This window comes from Sylvia atricapilla, chromosome 11, assembly GCF_009819655.1.
Source record: "Sylvia atricapilla isolate bSylAtr1 chromosome 11, bSylAtr1.pri, whole genome shotgun sequence".
Taxonomy (NCBI): Eukaryota; Metazoa; Chordata; class Aves; order Passeriformes; family Sylviidae; genus Sylvia; species Sylvia atricapilla.
Genome location: NC_089150.1, coordinates 19,945,701 through 19,967,041, shown reverse-complemented (window position 1 = coordinate 19,967,041; position 21,341 = coordinate 19,945,701). Strand labels below are relative to the sequence as shown.

At 46.8% G+C, this 21,341-nt stretch overlaps 1 protein-coding gene across 2 annotated transcripts in view; it reads left to right on the top strand.

The window, feature by feature from the left end:
• Positions 1-21,341, top strand: part of IQSEC1 (IQ motif and Sec7 domain ArfGEF 1) — a 272,859-nt gene that overhangs the window by 119,234 nt on the left and 132,284 nt on the right. The gene's annotated exons all lie outside the window — the stretch shown is intronic.

The window sequence follows — 21,341 nt, the reverse complement described above, 5'->3', positions numbered from 1 at the left end:
CCCTGCCTAGTAGCCAGTAGCTGAGGAATTCAATTCATCCATGTGTTTAACCCCTGAAGGTTAAAGGCATGGACCTGCCCAGGGCTCAGCACTGCCTTGGACTGGAATGAAATAAGGAGGTTTTAAACACAGCCAGGCCCTCGATGCCAAGCAGAGTCTGCCCTGAATACATAAAAAAATACATGTTTTCCAGCTCCCAATGCTTCTTTTAACATAGATCCTTTATTATCTATGTGTTCTCTTTGATCCAGTGTGGAGAGCAGCAATTACATCCCATAGTACAATTCAGTGTCAGTGCCAGTGTTTATTGTAATATCTTAGAGAAGCATCAAAGGGCAACTAATGGAAGGCATTGGAAATGTGAAAACTGTTCAAAAAACTGTGCATGCCATGGAAAATACTGTCTTGAATTTTTACTTCTGCTATTAGTGATCAACTTAAGTGATAATTGCCAGCTCATGAATAATATTAATATCAAAACCATTGGAAAGCCTAGTGCTGAAAAATCAAAATCACTTTGCACGGGTAATGAGGAAAGACCAAAGCAAACAATGAATCCTAAATCTGTAAATGCATAAACATATTTCTGGTTTGAATATTTCATCCCGTAGCTACCTCGAACCATGCATGCTTGGATTCACCCTGTTGGTTTGTGTCGCAGCATCTGTTTGTGTGTTTGGTTTTTTTTCTCCCATCAGAGCCCTTCATTTATTTGGTGGTGGTGAGTCCATAGTTGAGTTGTAAGACAGCTCAGTGTTCCTTTGGTGAGGAGCAGGGCTTGAAAATTCAGATTCCCTGCTTGCTTTTTAGTGAGGCTTTTAGTTTTCCTCCGTCCTTAGCTGACAGTGCTTTAATTTTAAGGATCTTCCTGTAGGGATGTTGATGGGAAAACCAGCTGTTCCTTGAATGTCTCAGTGTCTTGCTCCACCTAGGGTGTTATTTTTAATCACTAATATTTCTTCTGGAATTAAAGCTTAGAGCAGCACAACTTCGTGTGTGTGAAAAATCCTCATCTTCTCCAGCTTTTTTTGTGCAGTGCAGACAGGAATTCGCTGCTCTGGGTGTGTCAAGGCTGAGCAGTTTTCAGAGTGCCCAAGGCTGTGCTATGGGACCTTCAGCTGATGGTTCAGGACTGGGGCGTGGGAAGGAGCTCATCCCTGGCCTTGTTTCCTCTCAAGGGAGTTTAGGCTCAGGGGAAATAGTTTAAATATTGTTGTTGTTTATCATTATTGTTCTTCTGGCTCTGCACAACTCCCTGACATCCAGGGAAAAAGGGGCTCTGCTCCCAGGGAACAGGGATAGGGGCAGAGGGAACGTCAGACTGGGCCAGGGCAGGCTCAGGTTGGACATCAGGGAAAAATTCTTCAAAGAGTTGTCAAACCCTGGCACAGGAGCAACAGAGAAGCTATGGCAGCCCCTGGATCCCTGCAAGTATCCCAGGCCATGCTGGACAGGGTTGGAGGAACAGTGGAAGGTGTCCCTGCCTGTGGCTTTAAGGTTTTCCCAACCCAAACCCACAGTCTGGGGTTCTGTGCTTAGGAGAATATGGAAAAGCTGATTCAAAAACAAAACAAGTTGCGGCAAGGAAAATTCCAGTTAGATACAAGGTAGGGGGAGAGGGAATTTCAGTATGAGCTTGGTCAGACGTTGGGCCAGAGGCCAGCAGAGTCAGTGAGGGATTGGAGGCTCTGTCCTCTGCTCTGCTCACCAGGGCACCACTGGCTGTACCCTGCTCTGAGCAAGGGCTGCACTGTCCACACCTGCACAAGCCCCTTGTAACACAGATCATCCTTCATCCCACAGCCCTCTCTTCTTGGGAAGGACAAAAAGAGCTGCAGAATGGAAGATTTTATTCTCTAGAATTTAATTTCAGATTGCACAGTGATGTTAAAGCTGTCCCTGCTCACGGATGTGCTGCTGTGCTGGAGCCAGGCTGTTAGAGTCATGCTTATGGCAGGAATTGGTTTGGCTTACCCACAATTTCAGTTTCTGAAGTTGTTTTATCCAAACTGCTGTCCCCTCCACCATAATCTCTGAGTCAAGTGCCAAATGATGCACCTGTTTTTGTACAGGACCTGCACATGGGGATCCCCTGGCTGTGAATGAAAATGAGCTGCTGGAGCTCTAACAGGATTGGGCTTTGCATTTATTTCTACATACACTTAATGGTATTAAATTTAGCTTTTAGTCTTCCCATTTATCAATTTATAAATAGAAATCATTAGAAACAAAACTAACAGACGTGAATGCTTTGGTCTGGCTTCAGTTTTGAGGCCTTATTTAGGAAATACACAGAGGGATTAATTTTGTAGCCCAGAATTAAAAATTCAATTTGCTCTGAAAGAAGCAATTAATGAATGCACTATAGTGAAATCTGGAGCATCTCTGATTTGCTGTTAGCTAATTGCTGGATGTTTTATTCACTCCAACAGTTTTATTTCTAGTCGAGACGATCTTTGGCATCTGTTTTGAATTGTTAATAGGGAAATAATGCATTTTTAATAACTGCAGCTATTGCAGTAATCCCTCACTCATTTTACAATGCTTAAAATGGGCAGAAATGATACAAGTTATCTTGCATTCCCCTATTGCAAGGGAAATCTTGGGAAGCCTGAGCCTGTCGTGTCCTTCCAGCTAGATACTTGTCTGGGTTCCAGTTAGCCCATATGCCTCCTCTGTTTGCTCTTTTTGGGTTATTTCTGTTTAGGAATTAAAAAATAGACCAGCAGTGTCTGTAGCTTGGCTTCTCTGACTCCTTTCCCCTTCCTGCCTCCCCAGCAGAGCCTGGAAAACAATGGAAGCTGCAGGTTCCAGGAGCTGCTCTGGATTTGTTAGAGATCACTGGAATGCAGATTTTAAATCTGGTGCGAAGGGCAAAGTAAAGGAAACGTGGCACACCCTGGAGAAGCAGAAATCCAAGTGGTCCTGTAGTTCAGCTGCTGAGCCTCTGGTTTGGTGCATCTGCATCATCACCTCAAAGGCCTTGCAGCTGGAATCTGAGCTAAGCAAAGCCCAGGGATAAATCGGCATCCAGAGAAAGGGAATTTAATCAGCTCCGTGTCCTGTCTGAGGAAGTTTGTTCCTGGCATTCTCTAAGCACGCTTTCTATGGTTCTAAACTGACAGAGAGTAGGTTTAGGATAGATATGGGCAAGAAATTTCTCCCTGGCAGGGTGGGCAGGCCCTGGCACAGGTGCCCAGAGCAGCTGTGGCTGCCCCTGGATCCCTGGCAGTGCCCAAGGCCAGGCTGGACATTGGGGCTGGAGCAGCCTGGGACAGTGGGAGGTGTCCCTGCCATGGATGGGGTGGCACTGGGTGGGCTTTAAGGTCCCTCCAACCCAACCCAGTCTGGGATTCTGTGACACATCTTTAGGGCAGCTTCAGTCAGACCTTCAGCCCATCTGTGCAGGTTCCTCACACACAGCAAAATTCCATGTCCAGAAGTGCCCGTGCTGGGGACATCCAGCTCTGTCCCTCTCTGATTCCCCGTGTGGGTATGGAACAGGCTGACGTATGCAAACTGCAACTGTGGACAGATTTGCTTACCACTAATGTCTGAGCATCTTTCCATCTGATGTGTTTATTCATAACTGTGATTTCCTCCTTCTGATTTGCATGAAATGTTGGCTGTCACTCATTCCTGTCTCCATCCACTCTACCTTCCATCCTTCTAATCTCAAATTAGATGCCCTTATCATGTCCAAAGAGCTTTTTTCTAAATCGTGAAGCTAGAGATTTTTCTTTTCTTTTTTTTTTCCCCAGTGAGACCTGTGAAAACAAAATGGTAATGCAAAGGATGTTATAGTACCAAAGAAATCCCATCATTTTCTTGCAGTCTCTGCCTGCTTAATGTTTAATCAACACCTCTGGGAGGTAAAACCATCATTCTGAAAATACTGTGCTTGTGAGAAATTTTAATGTGGAATCTTTGTTTCACCAGGTAATGTTGGCTTACATGAAACAAACCACTGTGTGGATGATGATAGAAGGATTGATTGTGCTTATTTCTTTCTGTCTGAGGCCCTGGGAGGCTTTGGAGCTGTTTTGCCACCATAACTGGTTAATGCAGAGGCTCCCCCTTCAACGATGCTGAGCTTTCAGATGCTTCTATCATGTATTAGAGTGGTTTGCTTTTCCTTAACTTCCCAAGAGCACAGTGGGAATTCTTGCACACCAGCACAGCCAGGGAAAACTGGGAAATAGCTTATACCCCTAAAATGAAAAATATCTCTTTAGAGATAAATGAACTATTCAACTCTCAGTTTATTTTTTTTTTCCCCACTGCTGGGGACTGTACTCTTCCCTGAGACACAAAGCAAATGCTTCTTGTGTCCTCCCCACAAACATCTCTAGAGACATCCCCCACCACGCAGCAGAATTCCTGGTCCTGTGGTAGCTTCCAATCAGTGCTCAGTCCCAGGTGAAGACATAGCTGAAGGAGCTGCACTTCAGAATTCTTTTTAGCACTGATATGACTATTCACTGACATTTTCTACCACAGAAATGTTGAATAGGAATCTAATTTCTAACTGCAGTTGCCTAGCTGTATACCTCAGCATGTTTAAGCACTCTCTAGAACGTGCAGAGATATAAAAGCTTGATTGATGGTATTTTTATTTTCAAACTGAGCAAAGGAGTGAGAGCAGCATGGCCCAAATCAGCAGCACGTCGCCCAGAGAGGCAGGATGCAGATGGACAGAGCAAACCAGATCCAAACCGTGACCAAATCCTGCCCTAAGTCAGTGTGAGGTTCAGCTGATTACATAAGGCATCTGTGCTCACACCCTATGGCAAAGGAAAGCTGGCATAATGAGAGTAATACTTGTAATTTTCCACTTGATGCCTACGTGATGCAGGGAGCGCAAATGGTGGATTGTGTTCCTGAGCACAGTCGGGAGAGTTGGCAGAATGGCCTGAAATTTGGTTTGGGATTTTCTTGTTTCTTCTCCCTCCATTGTGTTCCTTTCCATCCTCCTCCTTTAGCCCGCTCTTTCCTTTGAAGGAAGTGGCCCCTCGTGGTTGTGTCACTGGTTCAGGAGTGGCTGGAGCCAGCATCTCCTTCCCTGCCATAAAGCACTTGTAGCATTACAGATGTGGGTATTCCGAACTGCTCCAGCCTCGCGGCTCCATTCATGATGCTGGCAACTCCTCCTGGAGACAGAGCTCTCCTTGCAGCCGGGCAGGGCGGGGGCAGAGCTGTGCCAGGATCGCGGGGTGAGCCCCCTTCCCAGGGGATGCGGCTCTCCGGCGTGTCCGGCACGATGCGGGCACTGAAAATCCCCGGGGGGAGCTCTAGGGTCAAAACTAAGGGGCCGCGGCCACAATAGGCTGGGTATGTCTTTGACTGCCCAATGTCATTTTTTTCTAATGGGAAAAGCAGAAGTGGCCCTTTCAAAGCGGTGTTTTTCTCAGAGTTTAAGTCGCCAGCGTTGGGCTGTTTTTTCCCTCTGTGGAGAGTCCTGTCTCTGAGGTGGAAACGGGTTAAACTGGGTGGTGCTCACAAACACCTCACGGCATTCGTGCCTTTGAGAACAAAAGCAGATTTCAAGCCGAATTTTCCTAATGCTCTTCCCTGTGATTCTCTTCCCTCTGTCTCTTTTCTTTCTTGCCCCCCTCTCCCCACCCCTTCCTCGGCAGGGAAGATAATGTCCTGCACCAGTTCTGCTGCCCGCCCTCGGGCTCTAGCAGCCCGTCCTCGAGATGACAGCGAAGGCGGGGGTCGCTGAGGGCAGCCGGAGCTCCGCCGCCTGCCCGGCCCATCTCTGCTCTGCTCTGCTCTCCTCCCCGGGCCGGGCCGGCGCTGCCCGGCTGCCCCGGGACCCGGAGCTCCTCTCCTCCGTGTTCTGTGCTGTGCCGGCGCTGCCCGGCTGCCCCGGGACCCGGAGCTCCTCTCCTCCGTGTTCTGTGCTGTGCCGGCGCTGCCCGGCTGCCCCGGGACCCGAGCTCTCGGCCCGGGGCTCCTCTCCAGGCCTCCCCACAGCTCTCTCCTCCAGCTCACTGCTGACAACACAAGCCAGCTGTAAAACAAAACAAATCCCCACCAAACAAAACCCACCCCGGATTCCTCAAGTGCACAGTTTTCTTTTTGAGCTGAAATAAAGGGTGCCGTAAGTCCCGAGGTGTGGTGTGAGTTTTGTTGCTGGGTGTGGTGGGCCCCGGGGGATGTCTCTCTCCGCGCTGTGGGGTGGGAGGGCAGCGCTCTGAGAGTCTCTGTAAGGCGGGTTTGGGTTTGGTTCAAGGCTGGGCAGACACCAAAACGTGATGGTTTGTGGATGTTACTGCCCAGGGATGAACCCTCCCTTTCCTTAGTGCTGGTTCTGAGGAGCCAGCATAAATCTGTTGTGGCAGCAGAGCCTCTCTCCACCTCTGCTTCCTTCCCAAACTGAGCTGTCTTCTCCTCTCCTTGGCCTCTTGGACCGAGCACAGGACCCCAGCACTGCTCATCTGCTTCTGTTGCCTCCTCAGTGAAAAGACTTCTCTCAAAGCTTTGCACCAGGCTGAAGGAATGAACTTGCAGCTGAAACCTCCCGTGACTGCAGCCGGATCAATGAGATTGTGCCCGTGGGTGTCCAAGTTCCCACTGCCCACAAGGCTCTCGGTTGGTTTTCACCTTTCCTGTGGCTCTAAAATAAAACAACCAGAGAATTTCTGCTGCTTGGGTCTTCCAGACTTAACCAGTGGAAGCAGATGGAACAGGGAACAGAATTTCTCTGCAGTGGCATTTACTGCCCTGAAAATAGTTGGAAAGAAGGACTGGAGAGAGGGAAAACAATTCTTAAACCTGTAGTTGCTATCATGAGGTCAAATATCACTCCCCACTCTCTGGGGCTGGAGTAAAGGCAGAGGTGGCTTGATGCGGGGTCAAAAGCAGGTATTTATTTGTACGTGTGGGTGAGTTTGAGGATGGGATAAAAGGAGAATCACCAGGATCAAGGAGGGAAGAACTGTGAAGGCAGCTTGAGGCGCTCTCTCATCTTTTCAATGTGATTTTTTCCCCCCAAAGGAGTCTCTGTAAAAGCAGAATACAGGTTATTTGCTTTTCTGTGAGGTTTGATCCACTGTCTCTATCCTTGCTGGGAAGTGTTTCCTTGTGCTTGCCTTGGCTGTGACTCTGCAGTGTCCCAGGCCTGGGGAGGGATTTGCTGGCACAAGAATAATCTGGCTTCGTGATTCTGCAAGTTTTTCTGCGTCATTTCTGCTCACTGCTCATACTCTGTGGCTGCTGCTACTCTTTGGTATTGAATGTTCTCAGTTCCACTCGTTTCTTAATCATTTCTCATTACAATATAGAGAGAGAACACTTGTTCCCTCTGTAAAATTTCAAAATAATGTATGCAAAAAATAGTGCAGGGGATGACTGCAGTTTATTATAGCCCTGGAATTGCTCTGATGTTTACTGGGCAGGGCAAAACACTGAAATGTTTGAACACTGCTCCCCATTTGGGTCTTTTACTCTACAATTAAGAGTTTCTCAGAGTTGCTTCCCAAAGATAGAAACAATAGGGATTTCTGTTATTTTGACTTGCTTATCTCCCTCCCAGACACAAACAGTGATTACCACTCTCTCCTCAGTGAGCTGAACTCTGGAGCACTGTAATTATTCCCTTGCAGAGGGGAAGGTTTGTCCAATCTTTCAATGAGTACATTTGATCTGTTTGTGCGAAGGAAAACAAAGCAGCAAGAGTGATTTAACCCTGCAAATTAAACCCCCCAACCTGAGGAGCCAGCAGGGGATTATCCTGGAGGTGGCTGCAGTTAATGATGAGTCTCAGGGGGAAAGGAAAGCAAAGCCTGACCAGCATTATTGGCTGTTCCAGGACACTGGCACAGGATGTTTCTATCCAGTAATTTTCCAGTGAAGGTCAAATAGGGTCATTAGGTGTTGCTGGGATTGGGAACAGTTTGAGTTTGTAGCTGTGGTGTCCCTGAATTGTCGCATTTTCTCTGAGCTGACCTTCCCTGGTGCAGTGGAAGGCAGAAATGCAGGAGTAAACATTTTCCCTCTCTGAATAAATCATGGCTGGCTGAATAAAACATGCTCTGCATCCCTGGATTAGCAGCAGAGGCTGGCAGGGGCTCTCTTGCTTATCCAGAGTCAGAAGTAGATGACCTAAAATGCTGCATGTTATTATAAAACAGATAAAGGTGCCAGCAGAAAAATTCCCATTCCTGGGTGAATTTGTACTGTTTTTGTATAGCGTGAAGACTGTCTCATTGTGCATTTTGGGATGGAAGGCAAAGTAGAAATGGCATTTTTCTTATTTTTTCTTATTTTTTCCTTATTTTTTCCTTTTTTTTCTTTTCTTTTTTTTTTTTTTTTCTTATTTTCTCCTTCCATGAACTCAGAGGGCTGAAAAAAAGCTGCTGCTTTGGAGAAGTTCAGATGGGGAAATTCTCCTTGGGCAGCTTTAGGCACTTGCACCGTTCAGGATCAGGCTGGTTGGTTTTCTCCTGCAGTCTGGAGTTCTCCTTTGCAAACATATTCAGCTCTTGGCTGGTTCTGCCTGAAATAGGTGGGTGAGACTCCAGCTTTGCAGAGTGACCACTGCCTTGCTGTTATTTCCTGCACTTGCATTTTTTTCCCTCCCTTAACAACTGTGGGAAGTCACTAAAAGAGCTCAGAGCACCGTGTGGACACTCTGGGCTGGAACAGGATGGATTCTTGTGCACCACTAGATGGAGCAAAAAAAAAAAAAAATTCAAAAACCAAACCCAAACCAGTTCAACTGAGATAAATGAAGAGATTCATCTCCCCAAGTAGATTTTAACTAGCTGAATACTGTGTAATGTAGGAGAAGAAATAATCCCCTGAAAAATGCAGCAGGGTGTGTAGATCTCAACACGGCTGCAGTCGAGGTTTTAAAGGTTTTAGGATGGTTTTAAGATGCTCCCTTGGCCAGGGCAGCAGCTGTGCCATGGAATAGAGATTGCCACCATTCCAGGCAGCTCAGGATCCGGGAGGAGCTGGAATTATAAAGGAATTTCTGGCCGAGGCAGCTCCTTCCTTGAGCAGGTGCCCAGGGATGGCGAATGCCACCCTGGAGCAGCTCAGGGACAGTGCGAGGTGGTGGCTGCTTGGAATTCCCAGTTTGGAAAGGCTGAGCCCTCTCTGGACCCCCTCGAGCCACACTTGTGCAAGGGGGACATTTGTATTCTGGAGTATTTATTTATTGCATTCTGGGATATTTATTTATTGTATTCTGGGATTTTTATTTGCCAAAGGGACCTTTTTTTGACTTGCAGCATTAATTCCTTTTTCACCTGGAATACTGAAATGGAGCGGGGAGTTCTCAGAAAACCCAACCCCAAAAATACAAATCCAAACATCTGTGGGAGTGCTCACTGTCCTGGTGCCATGCGGGTGGTGATGGTAGGGGTTTTTTTGAGGCGGAATTTTTTTGCGATAATTGACTATTTCCTGGCTTGGGGGCTAGAGGGAGCTCCAATGCAGCCTTCCCAAAGCTTTCCCGGTAAATCACTCCTGCCTGCCTTAGTCCGGGAGCTGCAAAGGAGGCAGGAAGGCAGCTCGAGGTACTTCTGCACCCTGTGAACACTGGGCACGGGATATAGATGGATATTTCTGCATATATATGGATATTTATGGATCTATGTGGATATATGGATTTATATATGCATATTTATGGATATATATGCCAGGATGCCCTACAGTCAATGTCATTTATATGTTTTATAGTTATTATTATAAATGTTGTCTATAAATTCTATGATTGTTACTCTAAATTCGCTGTTTGTGCCCCCACCTCTCTGGAGTGTAATGCAGGATATGTTGCAGAGAACGGTGTTTAAACACAGTGTAATGAACACAGTGTTAAACTGTGTTTAACAGCCCAGGAGAAGCCACAGGGCTGTTTGACATCCACTGGCACTGGTGGTTTTCTAGGAAGGGGTGTGAGAACAAGACAGACACACAGCAATACCTCCCCTAGGCTAGGAGGGTTTCAAATAAAGAAACTGGTAATTTAAAGATATGAAGCAACATGATTCTATACATTTTATTACTGCTAGATAAACATATCTGCTGATAAATCAGCAGAAAAACCAGGAATTATGAGTCATAATCCATAGAATGTCTGCTGAACCATTCAATGTCTGCTGAAGTAAATTGTCATGATTAATGGTATCACACCTGTATTTACAAGGTGTTTGGCATTCTGAACCTTCTCTCTCATTTTTTCTGACATGGGTTAGTGGCATGGGTGTGTTCAGCCGAAAGTTTGACTTAGGATCTTAAGAGGTCTTCTCCAGCCTCAGTGATTCCGTGGTTCACGTGGGTTTCCCATTTTCTTTAAACTCCCCAAACTGCAGCAGCCACTCGGGGCTGGGAGGGCCCTGTCCTGGAGGGGCTGGGCTGAACAGCACTGGGGATTTATCCCCCTTTCCTGGGTGTTTATCCCCATTCCCTGAGTGTTCTATCTCCTTCTCTGGGTGTTTCGTCTCATTCCCTGGGTGTTTTATCCCATTCCCTGGGTGTTTTATCTCCTTGTCTGGGTGTTTTATCTCATTTCCTGGGTGTTTTATCCCATTCCCTGGATATTTATCCCCCACCCTCCCCTTGCTTACCCCTGTGGCAGAGGGAAGGAGCTCTGGGCTTCAGGATGAGCACAGGGTCAGGGCAGGGAGCTCCAGAGCCCAGTTCTTCACTGGAATCAGGGATCGCTCCTCGTGCTGAGCTGCCAAAAATGGATGGAGGAGGAGAGGCAGAGCTGCACCGAGTCCATCCATGAGGAGAAATGCCATTAATGAGTTCAGGGAGGGTTTTTCTGGCCGTGTCTGGGGCTGACCCTTTATGCCTCAGCCCAGCAGCCGTGCGCTCCCTCCCCATGACCCAGAGATGTGCAGGCACTGACCCTCCAGAGGGACCTTGGGGACCTTCTTGGGGATGGGAGGGACTCCTCAGAGCACCTCAGCTTTGGTTTTGGCAGCAGAACACCACGGGGTCAGAAGGAGATAGCAGCTGTGCTGCTGGTGTGGAATGGAACAGAATCACCAGCGTGGGTTGGGCTGGAAGGGACCCTAAAAATCATCCTCTGCCATGGGCAGGGACACTTTCCCTTTCCAGTCTGCCTCATTCAGCACGTTCTGGTTCCATAGCAAGTGCAGAGCAAACATTTGGCCTTTTCCATGAAATAAAGGTGATATGGGAGACTTCCACACCCCCTTCAACACCTTTATGAGCCGTTAATGTTTCAGCTCAGTCACTCCTGTAAAAAGCAGGTGCTGCTGTTTTCCCTTCAGACCTGAGATTTGAGAAGATTGGAAAATAATTGTCTTGATTTGCTAAACAAGCTGGGAAGCTGGAATTTCAAATAACCAAAAGCTGTTTCTTTGATTTATGTTTACTTCCCTTATTCAAGTGAAAATGTGCGAAACAATATAATGAAAATACGTCCCTTTCTAATTTCTGGTGTTTCAGGCAAGTCCTTCCTGTTCCATACCCATCCAAGTATTTAGGGTTTTTTTATGTTATTTGTGTGCTCCCTGGCCTTTAATGATCTTTGGCAGCTGCATTCCTAGAACAAATGCATAAAATCAACCCAATTTATGACCCGTTAATGTAAGCATTTTATCCTAAAGAAAGTGTGTCACATCTCGTTCACCTCTGAATTTTTTTTTTCCCGAGCCAGTCACTGGATCATTGCACACCTGAAAATGAGATAGCGTTGAAATCCATCTTGCTCCCTTCAATTAAATCCATTTTTACGGAGGATTCAATTAGTTGTAATTGCTGCTTTACGACACGCTTTTGCCAGGGGCTGGGGTGGGGAGATAATTAATCTCGATCAGGGAATGTTACTCAAATCATTCTCCTCTGTCACCCAAGGAGGGCTGTGATTAATCAGGAGCTGTCTCTGCCAGCCCTCGCCGTGGCAGATGGCTCTGACAAACCAGTTTGGTTTTAGTTTTGTTTGGTTTTGTTTATTTTTGTTCGCTGGGGCCGTGGTGGTCTGATTAAAGCCACCCCAATCCTTTGTTAGGGTGACTCTCGGCTGTGTCTGTTGGAGCCCTGGGCACTGAGGATTTCAGCCTTCCTGTGCTCACAGGCACTGACCCCCCAGCAAAATCTGCATTGACCTGAGGCTTTGGAAAAGGCTCCCAAAACTGAGTGACAGCACTGGGATTGTGGCTGTGGAGTTTGGATAGAAGTGTGTCATATCACAGGGTGAAAAACTTACAGTTTAAGGGTTCAGAATATAGTTATTTATATATACATATATAAAGGAAGATGGAGGTTTAGTCCACCTTTTCCATGGGTCTGGGTGGGATTTTGTAATTGGATAGAAAAATCCACATTGTGGGCCACAGGTGGTTGGTTATTGGGTTAAAAGTAAAAATAATTTAGGTGTCATTTCTTAATTGGACAGTTCATCCTTAAAAGGCCTTGGAGAGAGAGGGATGGGGGCCATTTTTACTTTGTTAGGTGGAAGTGCTGTAGAACTCACAGGTTATGAGACTGTAATAGAGATAAGAATTATTAAACATCTGAGAAAGTGTTTATTTCTTGTTTATCAATAAACAAAGATAAAAAGAAGATAAAACACAGTGTGTGCCCGCCACTCTCAACTTCCCAGAGTGCTGGAGATGCCTCCAGCATCCAGCCCAGGGTTGAGGTTCTCTCCACGTGCCTGGAGCTCTTCAGGAATGTTCTCACCAGGACATTCTTTTTGACTTTAGTATCGAGTCATCCTTTTCAAATTGTTCTTTTTGATTTGAGGGAGCTCGGGGCTCCAGAGCTCCAAAACTGAAAGTTTTGTGTTTAATTTTATGCTGGATTCCAAGGGAGGTGTGGCCAGGAGTTGTCCTTGGGTGATCTCCCTTCCCTGGATATTTATCCCCCTTCCCTGGGTGTTTATCCCCATTCCCTGCGTATTTTATCCCCATTCCCTGGGTATTTATCTCCCTTCTGGGTATTTATCTCCCTTCTCTGGTTGTTCTGTTCCCCTTTCCTGTGCCTGGAGGACTTCAGTGCCCTCAGGGAAGGAAATATCTAGGGCTAAGGCAAGGAAACAGCCACTGCTTTTAGCAGTAAAGGTGCAAACAACAAATAGGCATTATCGACTCATTTGATGTGTTTCATCAAAGCCTGAAGGATGATCAAAGAGCCGTGAGGGGAGGCAAAGGTTCAGGTGTGTAGTGGAGCAGCAGGAAGTCTGTGACTTTGTTCCAGATGAGGCCAAATGAATGCTGAGCTTGGCTTTCAAGTGTCATTTAGGGACCTATCTTGGCTCCAGCAATCAGTCCCCCTGCAGAAAGCCCACAGTCAGGAGCAGGAACATTTGAGAGGCTGTTTTTTTTGTTGGTATCCATGTAAGATGCTTTATCTGTAACCTGGAGTGGGAAATGTGGGGCTGTGGAGGTTAAAGCTGAAGCGGTGCCTCCTCCAGGCAGATGTGTGGGGTTTTGCCTCGTGTTTCTTCCATCTGATTCTCTGGGATGGAAAAGTTCAATGATCAAATGGTCTTTGAGTAAAACTGAGGGATGAGGAAGAATCATTTAAAGCTTGCTTTAACATTTTCCTTCCACGTTCTTTGTGTTTTGAGGGCTTTCCCAAAGAATTCCAGCCCTGTGTGTGTGTGTATAAACACAGAGCACGTTCCAGGTGTGGTTGTTGGCCTCCAAACACACCCAGAGAGCAGCCAGGACCTTTGGATGCGTTTGGGGCTGCTGCACATCCCGATTTCTGGGTCTGCACTGAAGCTGCACCAGTTGTCATGGATGCAAAGCCCCCCTGAATTGTTCCACTGGAAATTCTGGGATTTAGGAGGAGCATGGGGAGCGCTCAGGAGCTCTTGAATTGTGTGAATCTCGTGGTCATTTTATTGTGGTCTCAACTGACTCCTTTTAGTATCAAAATTCAGGGCAGTGAAAGTTATTATTACTGTAAATTGATAAAAGTAAACTGCCAGTTAGCTGGAAAATCCTGTTTCCTTTCAGCTGAGGAGCTGCTCTGTAATTCCCAGCACACACACACCACTGACCCCACATTGTTTGGCCACAGAGCTGCTGACGTAGCTCCAGTTGGGTTTGGGTTTGGATTCTGTGCTGGCTTGCTAATTAATTGCCTGTTATTTAACTTAGGTTTGTAAGCCTTTGCTTCCAGAGAGCAATGATGCTTTTAAAGAAATCCAACAGGTTTGAGCCTGTGGAGGAGAAGGAGCACTGAAACATTGCCTGTGCATGTGGAGTGATAAAGAGGTTGTTTTCTGTCTTTAAAAAAAAGCATCATAACCTCTGACAGACTGATAGAGTGCACTAGAATTTAAGCCATTGAATCTGCTTATCTGAAATATCTCTTGTCAATTTTCCTTTTGAGAAATGATGGGATTAAGATAATAAATGCAGCTTTGCTGTGTAACAGGGAAGCAGCCTATGGATTGTGGGTCTTTGAATCCACTTAGCAGCGTGTGTGATTCTGTACATTTCCTGGGAAACAAAAGAGGGATGCTCATTGAGCCACAGGATCTTGTAATGTGCTGTCTCTGTGAAACGCTGGGTGATCACAGCAGAGCAGCACTGGCGTGCAGGGGAACATTCATTGATTAGGAGTGGATGTACTGAAAGGGGCTGGAAGTGGTGTGAGTTCTGAAATGGCAATGCTGATGGTTCTGGAGGGCTGCAGGAACGAATGGCTCTGTCATGGCAGGTGATAAATGAGCCCTGGCAGTGCAGGCTGGGCTCCTGCTGCCTGGGAGTGTGGGAGGGGGAACAGGCTCCTGCCCAACCCCCTGTTCTCCTGTCCCTATGGGATTCAGGGAGCTGCTCCAGCTGCAGATATGCCCCAACTCCCACTCTGGGCTGGGCATGTAGGGCTGCTGCTGAAGGGAAGGTGAGAAACAAACCTTTGGCCTGAAAAGCAGGGGAAAAGTGGAGTGGAATGTGTCCCTGAGTCCCCTGAGTGCCAGCAGGAGCTGTCACAGGGTGCTTAAATCCACCTGCAGCACTTCACCCACAGGAACAGGCTCAGGTCCCAGTGATGCTGTTGTAAGTTTCTGTCTTAGCATGTGATGTCCTGTGGCCAGTTTGGGGCATGTTCATTGTGTCATCACCTTCGGGAGGTTTTTATCCTCCACTGCATCACTTGCACAGAGCTGCTGGGTGCTGCTTTTGGAGGATAGAGTGATGGAGCTGGCACAAGGACACGTGAGATTTAAGCACAAATTACACCTCCAGGTTTACTCACCTGCCTTGGTTTTCTGTTCGTTTTCAGCCAGGTGACCTCAAATGGGAGGATGCTTGGAGGACTGGGATGTTTGTGGTCCCTGGGGGCGTCTTGGTGTGGGGAATTGTGCAGGGTATCTCTCTGGGCTGTCTGCTGGGATTTTGCTCACCCAGAGCAGAGCAGTGCAGTTTGCCTGACTCAGGTACTCGCAGTGCTCCACTCACAGTGATGTGAAAGTGCTGTGGGGTTTGAGGCTCCCACAGGCATCACTTTCTGGGCAGATGATACACAGACAGAAAGAGAAAGCTGCTGCTGGCCAGGGACACCAGTGAGGGCTCCTGGTGGAGAGCAAGTTTGTCCAACCATGGTGTTGAACACGACGTTTTCAAACACTTCAGCTCTCAGATTACATTAGCAGGCTGGACCTTGGCCTCACAGGGGATTAAACATAGATCTGGAAGCTTTAATGTCTTCAAACTGAGTTATATACAACTGGCTGCTGCCATCACAACGCTCCCTCTCTTCCTTCTTTGGAAAACCTCAATTCCCACGTCGCATGTAGGGGTGGGTTTGTTTTTCAAGGTTCTAAATTTGAGCTGCGAATAGTAGTGAAGCTTGTTAATAAACATCTGATCTTTGTGTAACTCTGGGAATAAGTGCAATTTAAATGATGGGCTTCGCTTCTAACAAAGCCAAAACCACATCACTGCAATATTTTAATATGAAATCAGTTCCTCTGGCAAGATAGCACCTTGAAAAAACAATGCTGGGTAGATGTTCAGCAGATAATAAATTCTAAACGGCTTCTTGTCATTGGGGTGGGTCCCTGATAAAGTCACTTTTTTTTTTTTTTTTCTGAGTTCAGGGCTTGGGGGCTTGCAGCTCCTTTGGAAAAGGCAGCAGAAGGCTGGGCTGCCTCAATACCAGGCAGTCACAGCAGTGAAATCCTAACCCTCAGGGCCAGTAACCTCCAGATGTTGTAGTTGGAATTCATTTAGCTCGTGGCAGTTTTTAGAAGTCAATTTTTCACGCTGCAGTGTTCGGAAAGATACTCACATGTTGGGAGTGGCTTTTTTCAGATGGACACTAGATCATGTGCTTCACCTGCAAGAAAGTGTGCAAATACTTTTTTTTTTTTTACCCTGAATCAGGAGTCAGAGACCACTAACAAAAGTTATCCTGACTGAAGCATAAAATGGGAGAGCCACAGCTCCAGCAGATCCCTCCCAGTTCTGGGAGGAGACCAAGCTCCTCACCAGTTTCTGCTCCATGATATCCAAATGAGAATTTCCCACAGCTTGTTCCTTCAGGGCCATTTGTTGGGGAGATCAGGTGAAGGAGTGGGACAGTGCCAGGCCCTGGGGCCCTTGAGCTCAGGGCACTTCGGGGTATTTTGGGAATGAGCCCTTCCTGATGGATTGACAGATCTCTACCAAGGGATGTGAAGCGATGATTTTCTTTGACTGGCTGCATTATGATTTCCAGTTTTGTTTCTGAGGAATGGGGTATCCTGGCTGAGGGTGATCCTTCTGTCCTCTCCTTTCAGCCTGTTGGGATTGGATGCTTTGTGTTTTCCCTCTGACAGGAGCACTGAAACTGGGACCCATGGTGTGCCAGACCATCCTCAAGCCAGGGTGGAGATTTCCATTTGGTGAAGCTGCACTTTGGAGTATAAAGAAATCACTTAGTCCTCCTTTGTATGTGCACATGTGGAGCATCACAGCACCAGCCTGCAGTGAGCAGATTTCCCTTTCTTCCCTGAGCTGCCAGCTCCTAGGAAGAAACTGTGCCAAGCAGCAGCAATTATTTGCTGAGCAACACCCCAGACAGGGCCTTAAATATTTAATGTTATGTTCTGCATTCCTCCCCTCGGTGTGAGAGGGATGCAGCAGCACGGTGCTGCAGGCACCGAGGTCTGAGAGAGCTCAGAGCTGCCTTTTCCCCTCACACCCCTCCGAGCTGCTGTCTGCAGACAGCACATCTCTGTACTCTGATGCTCCCAGTGAATCTCCCTTCTTAGCCAAAAAGATGATCTATTGAAGCAGTCTTTATTTGGGATCAAGCTGGGGGTTTGCTTCGGCTGCGATTATTTCATCTGTCACCGCTGCGCCTTTTCGTGCCAGCGGAATATCTTGGCTTTCCTCAACCTGGAGATTTTTCTGGCCGCTTGCACCGCGCGTGCTTGTGCTGTGTGGTTATTTGTAGGCTCTGCCAGCAGGAAGAGAGCAGTGCTGGGGTCTCCTCTGGCCTCTGCTGAGCAGCTAATGAAGCAGTTGCAGCCATCTGCCCTGATGGGAAGGGACTTGCCTGCCCCAGCTCGGCATATCCAGGCAAATTGAGCCCGGAGGGTGGAGGCAGCCCAGGGGACCCTGAGGAGGGACGGGAGGCAGCTGGGCTGAGCCATCAGTGCGGGGATTCCCCCAGGATTATCCACTCAGCCCGGTCGGAACCTGCTCAGAACTTTGTCCTCCATCCCGAGAGGTAAAACCAAGGCTGATGCGTGGACACAGTGACTGTCCCTGTTCATCCACAGCAGGCACAGCACAGCTCTGGGTGGCTCTGTCACTCTGGGCCTTGCTGCAGTCACAGGGACATCTTCCAAACCCTCTGTGCTTCCCACTGTCAGTGTTGCACACGGAGAGGCAGGAGCTGCAGGGCTTCAGATCAATAACACTCCTTGTCTGCTGTCACAGCTGAGCAAAGAGAGGTTTTCACTCCTCCAGTGTGCATTCCTCACCCTCTCTCTGTCACACAATACAAGGAGCTCCATCTTAGACTATTTCCAAAATATTTCCTATTTCCAAAATAATCTTCAGTTGTACTGATTTTTGTATTTACAAATAAAGCCCAGTTTCTTTCCTCACAAAAAAGGCAAAATAAAGCAGAGCTTTGTGCCATGGCACAAGATGCCGAGAGGTAATTGTGTGTCTTCTTTCAATCTGCAAAAACATTGTGGAATAAGATCTTTTAGTCACCCAATTGCTGGGAGTGCTCTCTGCTCAGCACACAGTGCCAATAACAAGAGCTGGAGCCTGTGGCCATGTTTTGTGCTCCAGGGCAGAACTCTTGACCAGAATTGCATTTATGGTTTTTGTCTGTGGACACCCAAAGCCTACTGTCTGAATTTTAGACCAGTGATTTCATGGAAATATTTGTGTTTTCTCCTGCACGATGCAGTGCAGAAGTGGGCTGGTCACTTCCATCTGATGAGATGGACACAGATGGAAGCTCTGGGTACGCTCTTCATGTACGAGCTGTGGATATCCATGGTTTGGGCAATCCTTTTAGCCTCGAAAGCTGTTGTTAAACCAGCAATTCCACACATTCTTCAGGTTTCAGGCCGACCACGTTAACAGTAAATAATCCCGCTGTGTGCCCAGTTTAGTGCCACCATTCCTCTGCCTTTTCCCTGAAACGTCAGGAATGTGCACGACAAGGAGGAAGATGTTTCAGCTGAGTGAAACTGGGGCAGGTTTCCTCCCCTGCCCACCTGGAAGGACCTTGCCAACTCCACGGAAACAAACAGGAGACAGAGAACAGCCCCCAGAGTGCTTTGGAGCATTCCCTGCTAATTCCAGGCAGTTCTGCACTTTGTGCTCTGTCTCAGCTCAATTTTCACTCAAAGCCTGGGGCAGAGTTCTGCACTTAATGGTACTTTGGGAATTTTTAAAAATATCTTTATTAATACCAATGGAAATTATACATATATAGACAAGTCTGTTATATTTAACAGTATCTTTTTAATGGCTTCAATTATTAGATATAATGGCTTCAGTAATTAGATATTGTCTATGCTTCTTTCTGGGCTACAAATGTCCTGAGCCTATTAGGAATAAAGAGGATTGTCATATCTTCCTGTTCACTTTCTTCACAGCAGTGCAGTATTTTATTTTATTTTCCTGTCCGGTTAATTTGTTAAAAAGCAAAGCAAAAGGAGCAAACCTTATTTTGAAGTAACCTAAATGAGATGTATTTTTATCATTCCTGAAGTGACCCCTGTGTGCAATGAGAGATTTGCTTTGCTGCAGCTTTAATGACACTGTGTTCAGAATCTGGGTTATTTTTATGTTTTAAATTAACTTTCCATCTTTGAGCAGTTTGGAAAGAAACCAAAAGACTTAAATGGGATTTTAGCTGGCAAGAAAGAGAGGGAGTGATTATGTGATTATACTACACTGTAAATTCTGTAGGAATTAACTAACTTTCTGTACCCTAAACCCAGATCTTTGGGTAGAATTTAAACTCGAATTCTCCTGTTGCTACTGGGGAGTTCTGTGGCCATTAAACATCGGGTTTCATGTTGTCAGACTGCTCCTGAGGTTGCCCCAGTGCCAGGCTGAGTCTGGGGGTGGGAGGCCGGGTAAAAAGGCTGGGCTGTAACAATTCTGGGGTTTAACTCTCCCTTAGAGGGCTTGTTTTCCATCCTTCTCCCCACAGTGTGGGGATGTGTCTCCTCCAGGGGATTTCTCCACATCAGCTTTTCTCCAGAAGCTTTTTCCTGTCTTTGCTGCTGTTCCTAGATCTGATGTTCACCTCAAAAACCATGCAGGAGCTGCGCCAGGGGAGGTTTAGGTTGGGTATTCGCAAGAACTAAGGAAGAATTAGGAAGAATTTCGTCCCTGGAATGGCTGACAAGCAGTGGCACAGGGCAGTGCTGGGATCAGCACCCCTGGAAGGGCTCAGGAAACATCTGGATGTGGTGCTGATGGTTTGATGGCCCTGGCAGTGTCAGGGCTGGACTCATCCTGGAAGTTTTTCCCAACCTTGCTGAGCCTTGCTGAGGTTTCTGACTCCAAGAGGGGTGTTTTTGTGAGAGCTGTGCTTTTCCTGGGTGTGTTCATAGAGAGAAATTCCAGCGCCTCTCCTGGGTGAGGGTTTGGGTGCTGGGGATGCCTGACTGCAGGAAGGAGAACGGGGATCCCCGATGGAGCTGTAATTGTGCTCCCGGGGATTGTGCAGGGAGTGCCCGAGGTGGGGAGTGCTCCCTGCCATCGGGGTGTGCTGGGCTTGGGGCTGATCACTGCTCATTAGCATCTCCTCAGCATGCACAGCACATCCCTCCTGCACACAGGCACTGTCTGAGAAATGTTTATTCACAGCACCCAGGGCCAAAACTGCTCGCAGCAGATTTTTTTTCTTTTTTTTCTGGGTTAAAAGCAAGGCAAAAAAAAAAGCCCTGCTGAGTGAGCAGGCTGGCACCTCCATAGCGCACGGAGGGAAGCAGGAAACTTCATTATAATTAAATGAAATTCACCCTTTTCCGTGGGTAAACCAACACCCGGCCTCAAAGCCGGCATATGTGAGCCACCCCCTCAAAATTCAGCACTATTCACAAATCCTGAACTGGGGCAGCAGGAAAATTGCAGGATGGCATAAGCTCCCCAAAGGTATTTTGAAGGTCTAGTGCTTTAGTTAAAAGGTAATTGGACAATATGGTTTGTTTCCACTTCTGTGCAGCTAATTCATGCTGCTTTTATGGCCTCCTCCCTTCATGCCACCCCATTTATTTTTGTAAATAAATTCGGAATCTTGGGATTCAAAGTAAAGGTTTGCCGTTGATTTATGAATGACCACTGTAAATATAATTAATGCAGTTCTGATGTGAATTTTATGAACCTCCACAGACTGCACGTGTTTATGGCTCTGGGAGCAAAGGCTGATCTGTTGGCATTTGTGTAAGGGATAGAAATGGATGAGTGCAAATAACCCCTTAAAAATGATGGGGCTTTGGCTGATGGTTTATTACAGCCTGTGGGGAAAAAAAAAAAAAAAAAAAAAAAAAAAAAAAAAAAAAAAAAAAAAAAAAAAAAAAACAAAAAACCACAACGGCTTCACCCTAAAAATACAACTCTATGTTATATATATATAAAATAATAATAAACCTGGAGTCATGCTCAGAGAGAGCAAGGGTAATTACACCACACTGCTTTTTAAATATTGCTGCTCAAAAATCCACATACTTAGAGAACTTCCCCAGTCCTTACAACTACCTGTGCTGCCCCGAAACCTCCCCAGAACCCCGACATTTTTTAGTAAAACATCCCCCAAAACCCCAAGATCCCCAAACTAGGGACCCCTCAAACCCCTGGGAGTCCCAAATTTGAGCCAAACCCCCAAACCCACCCCAGTAGGATCCAGTTGACATTCTGAAGAATTTGATGATA